This window comes from Branchiostoma floridae, chromosome 19, assembly GCF_000003815.2.
Source record: "Branchiostoma floridae strain S238N-H82 chromosome 19, Bfl_VNyyK, whole genome shotgun sequence".
Taxonomy (NCBI): domain Eukaryota; kingdom Metazoa; phylum Chordata; class Leptocardii; order Amphioxiformes; family Branchiostomatidae; genus Branchiostoma; species Branchiostoma floridae.
Window position 1 is genome coordinate 9,462,307 of NC_049997.1, and position 11,255 is coordinate 9,473,561.

The 11,255-nt window shown below is 42.2% G+C and overlaps 1 protein-coding gene across 2 annotated transcripts in view; it reads right to left on the minus strand.

Annotated features, from left to right (window-relative positions):
• Window positions 1-7,634, minus strand: part of LOC118406629 (excitatory amino acid transporter-like) — a 39,712-nt gene extending 32,078 nt beyond the window's left edge. Inside the window, exon 1 of one of the 2 annotated variants that reach the window (XM_035806812.1) lies at window positions 7,431-7,634. The gene's annotated coding sequence lies outside the window, so the exon portion shown is untranslated. Of the gene's footprint in view, window positions 1-1,052; window positions 1,330-7,430 lie in introns of those variants that run through there. The other variant, XM_035806808.1, reaches the window with a different exon arrangement.
• Between the last annotated feature and the right edge of the window lie 3,621 nt (window positions 7,635-11,255).

Here is an 11,255-nt window from a genome sequence, read left to right on the forward strand (position 1 = left end):
ATCGTCAAACAACTACATTCTTTACGCTAAACGTCAGCGACTTTGCTTTTCAAAAGACAGTGGTTGGACCTATCTAAGGTCATAAAAAAATGCATCAAAAGCTCTATTCAAGAATGTGTCTTGATGTTGAGGTAGAAAGAGTAACTAGTATCGATTCCAAATTCAACAACGACAATTTTCGAAAACACATTTATGACTAGTATTTATCTAGAATTAACAATGACTACTATTAACAATGTAACATGTGTTGTTTTTTTTACTTGTCTTTTTTACGATTTTTACGATTTCTCACCACTACATCTGCTTGGAGGTTACTTATTCGCATGCTCACCCGCAGTTGCCGTGCAGTGAAATTGGGCGTGAAACGAGTTAAAATGTAAAATGGGCGTTCTGTAAAGTACACAGCAGTAGCTTCCGGCTCCGCACAGTCAAGACCACCGGAAAGCTCCTCAAATGTTCATAAATTCACACGAAGCCATTCCCACTGGGGGACGCCATCTCTAAAAAGAAACTGATTGTTCACTGGGCCTTGTATTCTATCGTGGTGTACTAAGCGGCAAGAATTTCCATTGGAAGGGACAAAGAGTGTATAATGTACCATATCGTACCCGTACAGTGGGCGGCCCCACAGGGCCAGCGTCCCGCTCAAAGGTCAGATGAGTTTAAACTTGCAAATGCGGGAATAGCCGTTTCACTGTACATATTCCAGTGCGTATGTTTTCTAGCCTGGGTACCATCCTCTTTTGTAAGTGCTGACTCAATATTTTCGCTTGAAAGTGAACGAAACGATTGGGCAGTGGTTACTACGGAGGATGATACCAGGCTATACAAATATCAAAGTAAGAGGTATCGTTGACTTCTTCGTGTTGATAAAATGGAAGCTTACTCAACTTTCAGGACTGTAAAGTAACTAATTTTCCACAGTTCCATAAGCATCCCATAAGTTGGTTCAAAACGCCTTCAGAATTACAGAAAGTAGACCGACTAACACTAGTAGCAGCAAATGCCATGGAAGTGCGCCAAGAAAACGACATGCACGGTTCTTAACTCACCTTGTACAACAACCACACACAAGTCGCGGCGGTCCTTTCTCTCTTTTCTTCTTCCCACTTCTCTGACAAGTTGTGTTAAAAGCGCTACCCGTCACGGACAAGCAAGGTCTTCCCCTCAGCCGACTTCTCAACCTTTCCACAAGCCTCCCAAGAATCCCTCTCTGTTACAGCTACTTCGTACACTACTTGAATGTTATGAAGACGCTGTGAGGCCCCGTACATCAGCCACCTCCCACTTAGACCCACCGGCGGAGCGTGCCCAACCAACCACTGCTAGAGGACGTGTTAGGGGTTTACGGAGCTACTGATTCCAAAACTAGTCGAGAGAGACTGATGTTGAACTGTTGTTACCTCTTTTCTTACCTTCCGAAAGTCTTGTCTATTTGGCATCTGTTTAATTTCAATGAAATTTTATATAAAAAAAAATAATAACAATATCGCTAAATCTGCAACTGCGTTTAATTGGAATTTGGAAAAAGAACATCGCTGAAGAATACCGGACAAAATCACGGAAATGCATCACCATTCTAGTGAACCCTTTCATATCCCAACCTTTCACTACCAAATATAGTCAAACACAAGCAGAAGTATAGAATCGGTACCAATTAATCCGAAGATTTCTTATCTCCACCAGTACCCACAATTCAGCTGAGATCAAAACAGACTGATACAAACATACCTAATCCTTTTCGATTGCTGAAGCAATGCAGTCTTGTCAGTGGTCATTTAGTTCATAGATTAAAGAGATTGCAATCCATGATACGGAGGAACGAAATGGCAAACCAAAATTAACAAGACTTTGCTGGAATCCAAGTGGTGTAGTTTAGATTACATATCCACACAAAAAGTTTGACGATTGCACCTCTGACTGTTGTGCACTGCGTCCGTTGGTTCAGCCTTTCCAAAAACGATGTCAACACGGAAAAATGTAAAGCAACTTCTTGACATGACGTTATGAGAGGAACAGACGACTTTTGTGAAGAGAGGACGCTGTCTCCATGGAAACGGCCCTGTACACTACAAGATATGTGAGAAAAGGTCAGGTCTTACTTCGCGTCTTTTTTTTGTCCCCGACATGTTTTTCAAACATACGGACAATACCACTGTTAGGGACAAGGTTGGCTAATAATGTTTGATCCTTTCTTTGAAAAGCAGGACGACTTATGGACAGTTCTCACCAGGAAAATTTTATGAGATACTTGCTAATTCTACATGTAATTGGTACAATTCAAGAACTTAAACATGGCCAATGAATTTCCCACACTGTCTGCGTAGGTCCTGCTTGCAAACCATGAGAAACGCAAGTGAAACGTAAAGTAATGACTGCAATGATTTGAAATTTGGCGGATATTGATAAAAGGCTTCATACTATGAAGTTGTGCTTATTACTTCTGGGTTAGCCCGAGAACATATTAATCACCCCTCGTAGATAGATAGATAGATAGATAGATAGATGGTACAGTCTAATACTACACATATACGTTATATCACAACAATTTCAGTTACTACAATAATAGTGGACTACATTGTGTGGAATCTACGGTAGGTAATAAAGGGAACTATTACATGAGTCAGATTGAGCATTTCTGTACAACTAGCGACATCATATTTGTCAAAAGTTATTTAGGAATAGTACAGTCTCTTTTGTGCATGACGTGATAGATGTATTGACTTAGGTGGATAGATATGGAGTCATGACATGATAAAATAAAGTATATTGAAGGTGTCACCATCTGTGTGTGGTAGAGATATATTTGACTTACATGTGAATGATTGCATTAATATTTGTAAATATGCCTGGCTGCCTGAGACTAGATTCCAGATCTCGGGACGAGCCACGAGAAATAGCCACAGATTGAACGGTCATAAGTCCAGAACAAACCGATATAGCAACTCACCAATTCCCTATATGAGCAGTCTGCTCAATGCATCCGGTCCATAATTCCAGCATTAGTCATTGTCATATCCATGTCACCAAAATAATACTCCCCTGCTATCAGACAATCGTCCAAATGAAATTTCAACCTATGTATATATGTATATAATACTTATTCCTAGTAACATGGAATATTTGACTCTTTTTATTGTGTGTTTTTGAATGTAAATTGAATACAATTCAGCACTAGTGGTCCCACTGCAAATTTTCAATAAAGTCATCATCATCATATCTAGCCCAGCAGCAGCAGTGCACAGTCCGCCGCAGTAACCCGGATTACGGTGACGGTAACTCAGCAGTAATACATCATTAACGCCGCCCTTTGGACGGAATGTTCCACAAATAGCTTGTAATAGGATTTACTACTAATACTCCTCATAGTCACAGACTAGATGATTGAGCCAATTGGGTTGAGCCCCCTGTAGCCGGATGAGGTCAGCCGAGAGTCTGAAATATGGAATGATCCGGAGAAGGTAAGGCACGTGGCTTCTACTGGCCATAAACCTGATATCTTAGTCACGAACTGTCCGACAGACTTTACCAATAAAGTAGAATCAGAGCCGTTATTAGATACGAAATAGGATCAATGAGCATTTAAGTTCACGTTCATGATACACAGTACCGTTATCACGACTGTTGAGGGATATTTACATGGGCTCGAGGATATCGATATTTACGCACAGTCAAATAATTATTCTAATCAATCAATCGATCGACCGATCAATCAATCAATATGTTTATGTTATATGATGTACCACCGTCACCATTTGTTCTAACTAGAGAACAAAGGAGACAGAAAACGTAGTCAAATGATATATTTCCCCATCCACCTAAAGGGAAAGAAATGTGGAGATGACAGTCCTTACGTATACGGCACCGGGGATATGGATCGTAGAATTCGGCAAAAAAACATATCGGCAAATAATTTGCAAGGTGAACGAGTCAACGTCAAGTTTGACATTCCCCACCGGAGTTCAAAATCTTTGGTAGCAAAACTCCCAAACGATTTATTCCTCCTAATATTCATCGCTGTCAGTCTGGTAGAGACTAACGTCTGTCCCTGATGTTATGGTTCATTTAACACGGTGGCAGAACTTCCGTACATGTTCGTGAGGTTCACCTGCTGACGTAAAGACATATACACATGCTTATGTCATCAAAGTATCGAATGAACAAAGTGTCTATTTATAGGAGGGTGTCAAGTTCACAGTAACGATGGCAGTTTCAATAGATGTTTTTGGATCGCAGTTTACTTGTTATCCTTACAATAGCACAGAAAATGAATGCAACAAAAATGGGATGGCCGACTACTCTCTCTTGGCAGCCACGGGCTGCATTGCAAAGAGCTAAATTAATAGAATAGGCGGGGCTAAATCGCAAGATGAGTACATATTGTTCCACAGACTGTCTTTATTTTGGGGGGGGGGGGGGTATTCTTCATCCCAGTCAAATCTTAATCACATCCACATCCACATCTTCCTCTTCTAACGTTTGTGGTCTATAATACACTTTTGAAAACATATCCTCCACCGAAGTATCAACAGCGAATGGTCGAAAGAGTCATTAAATATTAGTTAGCTTGTCAAGGTCGCTCCATGAGTGACTGGTAAGGGCAAACGGTACGTACCATCAATTAACGGTCCTGTTCTGTTGTGAGCTAAATCCCTCAGGATTAGTTCCTCTGGATCAATCGGCTTATCAATAATTCACAGCAGGTGATCTGCAGGTGTTTTCGACTGTTGGCATGTACTCACAAACTGATTTAGAACTATGATCTCTGAGTTGTGATTCATATATATGTATATTGTATTTTAAAACCTAGTGTACAAATGGTTTCATTGTTTCCCTTAATTGCTGAATACTTATCAAGACGTATAAGTACGCATAAATACCCCCTAGTCCCTAACCTACAAATAATTACGACCAAATCACAAAAGATGTCGATATATAGATTTTTTATCACTTTTCATGTTCCATTGGATTTCGAACTTTTAGCCCTTCATTGCATGCATCGATATGTAACGAGACAGGCCTAGGGCTAGAGTAGTGATCTTATGCACTTAACTATTTTCGTCAGGCGCGCACGCCATCGTTTCAAGGCGCTAAATCGCATTCGCTGTCCAGCATTTGTTAGATATAGGAGGGCATTAAATAAGACATGCCATTTAATAGTCACACACGATCTAAATTCTTAACCAATATTGAGAAATACATCTGGACAATGCCTTCTTAAAATAGTGACTGTTTTCATTGTCTTCTGACATCAATAATGCAAATATTCGTGAGAAAGAACAAGTTTGAAAGCTGGGCAGGTAATCGTTTTTTTAGTGTCATGCTAATAGAGATGAAAACCAGAAGGCGCTGAAAATTTGTCCTTGGAAGAGGATTTATCCAGAAGTAATTGCTCTAACAGATCACGACATCCAGTGCAATGAATTGTGTATCTTCATTGCATATCGGGTGGACGAATGATTCTGTATTAAAAGCATAATGACAATATAGAGATGACAACTTGTGGTGAAACCGTACTAGTAATTGTTCACTCTGTCCGCACACAAAATAATATTTAGAAAAAGTCTGAAAGGATGTCGACACACCTTTCTTTGAGGCTAAGCACAGGTTGTTTAGGAAGAACCAGATACTCATTAGACTGAAATCAACTTCAAGCACAACTCTGGAACTCATTTATATTGCAAGTCTCTTGAGGGGCAGCCTTTATATGCGCGGCTTAAGTCACCAGACTTGCCCTTGATCCAAGAGAGTTAACACAGCACAAGGTTCGTTACCGTGGCGAATGAGTTAACTCAATTGTAAAGAGGGTCCTGTTAAATGGGATCAAGGCAAATCGTCTCCCTCTGCGTTAAACGGAATCCTTTGGTCGAGCAGTCTTTCTCACGCAACCCCGCTGTAAAACTCTTGTAGCGTCTGTAAAACTGATTAGGACTGTTCGTTCCGTGACACTAGGAATTGTTGCAGAGGCGCAACGATTTTGATCGGAACGAGCTACATATGTAAGGCTTGTGTTACATTGTATGCACTTGGAAATCCCATCTTCTATTATTTTGATGTTTGGTTCATGTATGAGCATCGCGCTGCCTGCAGTCAAATAGACATGACATACGACATGTACCCTTCACCTTGACCTCAACGGTCGCCATTTTGATTGTGGTCAATACCCTTGTCTCTGATCATGCGCAGAATGCCCTGGGGCCCGGCTCAGCTTCCCCTGCTTTGCGCATGCCCTTTGTGACCTCTCTGTAAGCCTCGCCATTATCACAACGTCAAGTACATCCCAGTAAATCCGGCTGAACAGAAGCACTCTGTCAGGATGCCCTGATGAGTTCAAAGATGTCTTTTGACAGCGGAGAACACGGCAAACAAAGGCTTGACAAAGTATTTGTACTTCGTGGATTTGCCATACACACTTAGGCTACTTGGAATTTTGTGGTCTGGTACAGGCGATAGGTAATGCGTTTCTGTGATACAGAGTTGTCAGGACTGCGGCCCGGACAATCCGTTATTCAGCAACATGTAACTTTACACTAGCATTCCGATTCGGCATCTGATTTGGAGCGTCTGATTCAGAAATCTGTACATAATTTCAATATTTGACCGCTATGTGTTGGCAATCTCTGATTGCCAGATTGAAGATTGATTTTGATTGGTGCTGTATCAAGATCATGACTGGAAGCTGACCTTGCAAAAGTCTTTGCACTTTTGCTGAGCCAGTCTTATTTAGCGTTATTTCGCTCCATACGGCGGTCCCTACCAATAACAGTAATACAATACATTGTAGTACTACAGCAACGTGGGGCTGCTTTGTAAGGAGAGTTATTGAAATGAACATTAAACCAACAAACAATGGCGGCGGCAAACATCGGGTTCAAAAGTCACAGTTTCCCGCATGGTGCAGAAAAGAACTCAGCTTATACATATGTCGGAATACCGGTTCGTTAGAACAACTCTGACTCCAATGTATTACCATACAATCACCAACTTTTTTTCTCGTGTAAAAAAAAAAAGATATTGAGCGCCTGCATTTATTTGGCCATGTATCATTCAGCATTCAGCTGTCTTGGTATGAAAACGATAATCCTAGATAGATCCTTGTCTCGTAGTTCTTAGAGTGAAACTGTCACCATTGACAAAATCAAATATCAGTTATGTCATGGAATATGTACACCTTTGTCTGTTTGTTGGGCTACACTCATTACTAAAGGTTAAAGCCGGGTACCCGGTCGGAATAGTCACTGTAACTAACTGCACCACTATGTCGTACATTGAAACATACTAGTAGTTCAAAATGGAAAATGACGCAACTACAAGCAAACATTTAGCAGACAGATTACTAAACCACCCAAACACTTCAAAACCCATTACATGTTTATCCGGGACAACAGACGTCCTTTTAGCAAACCCTGACTGAAACTGTACAATCCTACCTCACTTTTCCAGCCGATAGCTTGTTACTAAATCCGGATAGAAGCCAGGAAAGACCGCCCAGGTACCCTGTCGTGTGGCGATTTTACAACAGCGGCTTGCTACGTTTGTATCAGCACGTCCAGGTGTTAAATATTGACTCGTCTGAACGCGGTGCGCGGTTGTTCTAGCCGGGCGCGGTAAGACGCTTGGCGCCACTGAGCCGATTTGGTCTTTCACCTCAGGTGAGATAGCATTGACGGATGGAGTATGCAAATGAGGGAACGTATCGTTCGATGGGAGTGTACCATTGACCGGTGATGTTGCAGGGGGTGGTGTGATGCTTGATCTGATGTTTGTTTTTTAAATTATATGACGCATTCCAAGCGGGCAGTCTTCGTTTTGCATTGGGGTTTAGCTGAAGCAGTGATACACCAAGAGATATATTTCCTTCGTACGTCTGTTACCTCAAAGTTTCCTGAATGTCTACATTTAATCATGCGTAGCTTTGCTTTTCTGAGGCCAGGAGATTGTGATAGAACCAGCTACCTCAACACTTTCAGGATCTAGGAAGGGTTGTCTCTCTATGATGCTGCAATACCTGAATATGCTGCAAGGAGGCATGTTTCTTCGGAACCGCAATAACTATTAACTATTCACATACCAAAAGTTGTACACATCAATCAAAAGATAATGAGGTGTAGGTGCGAACACACAAACAAACACAATACCCCCGTTTGAGATCAACCTCCATCCTGGAGGTAAAAACATACGACATTCTCAGCGTATCCCAGTTAAGGTCTACGCTTTCTGCGCAAGGCTTTAATTTGCGCGCATACTGTCAAGGCTTTAAAGCGAAGTACATGAGATGTGTTTATTGCCTTCAGCGCGCAATATGCATCAGCGTCACCTGTCAACCGTCATAACAGCGGGAAAAGGCCACCAAAAGCATATGTCATTGCTTTCTCGTCTCCAGGGTAATGTGTGCTGAAGGCCTCGTCCCCAGGGCACTACCCTGCCTGATGCAGTCCTGATTGCCTGGAGCGCACAAGGGCTCATCCCGAAAACACAATCAACTATGCAGCCTTGTGTGGTTTGTTATGGTTTGGGGACGTTGTATTTGAGTGTTGGCGTACCTAACCACTGTATCATGCATCTATAAATAGCTATGGGGGTTGAGAGTTGTCACTGTTGGATACACCTTGGTTGGACAAAAAAAAGACATTAGACCAAATGTTCTACAAGCCCGTCCTGAGTACTTGCAAGGAGATAAACTCCTTGGTACTTGGCAAGGGTCGTGGAATTCGGGAAAAAAGCATGAGAAGTCATTGGAAGATGGGAATTTCTAGTTAACATTTACCCTCCAATGAAATCCTGTGGTGGCCAAGCTCCATGGTACGTATTTTCCCCCTACGGCCATCGTAGCTAGTCGGGTAGCAACGCCAGATATCGGACATTTATTTTCCTTCATCACAGCCAGTTCCTTCACCGTTTCTCTATGTGTTTTTATTCATAACTCCCCACACGTTCGCTCCCAGGGTTCATTTTATATTCATGGAAGCCAATGTGCAGCTTTCTGTTTACCTCTAGGAACTTAGACTCAAATCAGTCACTGTCTCATCAACATCTTCAGTCCTTTTCTTTCCCTGCAATCTGTATTTCTCACCTGTGGAGAAGATGCCACCCATTACAGGTGTGTCATTAATCACTACCTGTCCGTATGCATACCTCCTAGCTGCCGTACCGTTACGCGCTCCCCTGCTGAGACGCCATCAACTTATCTTTTATTTTATTCACATTTCTTTAATGAGCATCAGACAAAAAGCACATGGCTTATATAGGTCTTCTGCTCAAGGAAACATATGGAAAAGGAAACTAGTGAATACAACGCTGATATATAACCGTCACAGAGAAAAAAAACTAAGACGGTTATAACGGAGGAAACTGATAACTGAATTAAGATTACGGCAGTTATTGTCATAAATCTATCTCCAAGCAGATGTGGCAGTTGGGCTTGTTGTGGACGAATTTGACGTATTTTTGCTCGTGCGCGCTTCTTACAGATACCGTCCTTCAACATGTAAACACACCAATTTGATACGCTATAAACAACGCTCAAAAGCTACATACATCATCTTGGAGAATGGTCAAAAACCAACAGAAGCTAGTTCTATGGGGTTCTAAAACATGGCTGCCATAACAGTATCCTAACACAGTGATTCATAGTACCGGGAGTCCCAATGGGCGTATGCATAAATACCATGACAGGAAGGCCTCGGGTTACCTGCCTGACAGTCAGTTACCTGTTTGTTTGAAACACCTACGTTTCAAGGGATTAACCGCTGACGCTGTGGAGGGGTGGACAGAATTGTACATGTCGGGACTGATCATTGTCAGGAGTTGTCATTGAGTGGGTGTAAAACATTGGCGCCATATTTGTACATTACCTTTGTGAAAACGAGGGTATTGTTTTCGGTCTGTTTGCTTGTTTGTATTGGTGTGTGTCTGGTTGATTTGGTACATGTGTACTCTCCCAGCGGGTGAAGTACCTCAAAAGGCCACAAGGAGGCCAATGTTCCAACTTGGCCTTCGTCTTCCCAACTCTTACCCTCCTACCAAAAATCATCAACATCCATTGTCAGCATCTCGTGTTCTGCTGGTTACATCCGCATCCACTGTGTCTAAACCGAAAACACAACCTTCTGGCAAAGGTAATAGTTACGTAACGCTAAGCCCGTCAATACACCCCACACATCAGGGCAATCTTCCCTGATCTGGTAATCCCTGAGGATTATATCTAACTTATTACCCCATCAATCTTTCATAACACCTCTAGGTCTTGTGACATCCACCAAATATTGATTTTTCTAGTTATATTCATCCGCCTCCCTGCGACAGAAATACGCCATATACTAGTATCTCTATCTGTGATGGGGAGATAGATGTCATGCAGAGTCAATAATTAAGTCGTAAAATCACATGTAGCGGCCTGTGAGGCAGGGTAGTGTAGATAATTGCTTACCGCTTGTCGTAACAAAGTACTAGTATGTTGTTCTCAATGCCATGCTGGCGATGTTTTTTGCCAATTGAACAGCCCAGATAGAGCTGATTGCTGCAACAGACCACTAAAAACTTGACATATTCTGTGCTGCTGCTACAGATTTGCCTCCCCATTCGGTGCGCTTTGCTGTGGTATGCCACTTTTAGGTTAGGAGAGGTTTATACAATTACAAACTGTGAAAATTTTCATCAAGTCGGATAATCCAAGGAGCTTTAGTTCATGAAAGCTCCTTGGACCACTGGATAACAAGGTTATCAATTCACTACGAACCTATATACAGTCAAACCTGCCCAAGACGACCACCCGGGGGACCGGAAAAAAGCGGTCGATTTGGACAGGTGGTCGCTGAGAAGAGTATCGACTCAAAGCATGCCCGATGTAAAGTATAAATGGTTGCCGTTGTGTTTAATGGCAAATAGCAAGCACACTGCACGCACGCAAACAAGCGAGGTCTTTAATGTCAAATACAACACGCACACTGTAAACTGTAAATTTAACCCCAAAATCCGACGCAAACTGGCCGATTTTGGCACAAAATCGCGCTAATTATCATCAAAAATCGATGAAAACCTCAATCTTGAAAATGATGCGGTCGTTATAGGTCCCAATTTGGGCCGGTCGCGGTCGCGTTGGCCAGGTGGTCGTTGAGAAAAGGTCGCTTAATGCTTACGTCAATGGGAAAATAAATCGGGACCGAGAAAAAGCGGTCGAAATGGCCAGGTGGTCGCTGAGAAGAGGTGGTCACTCGGGCAGGTTTGACTGTATACAATCACATTCCGTCAGAACC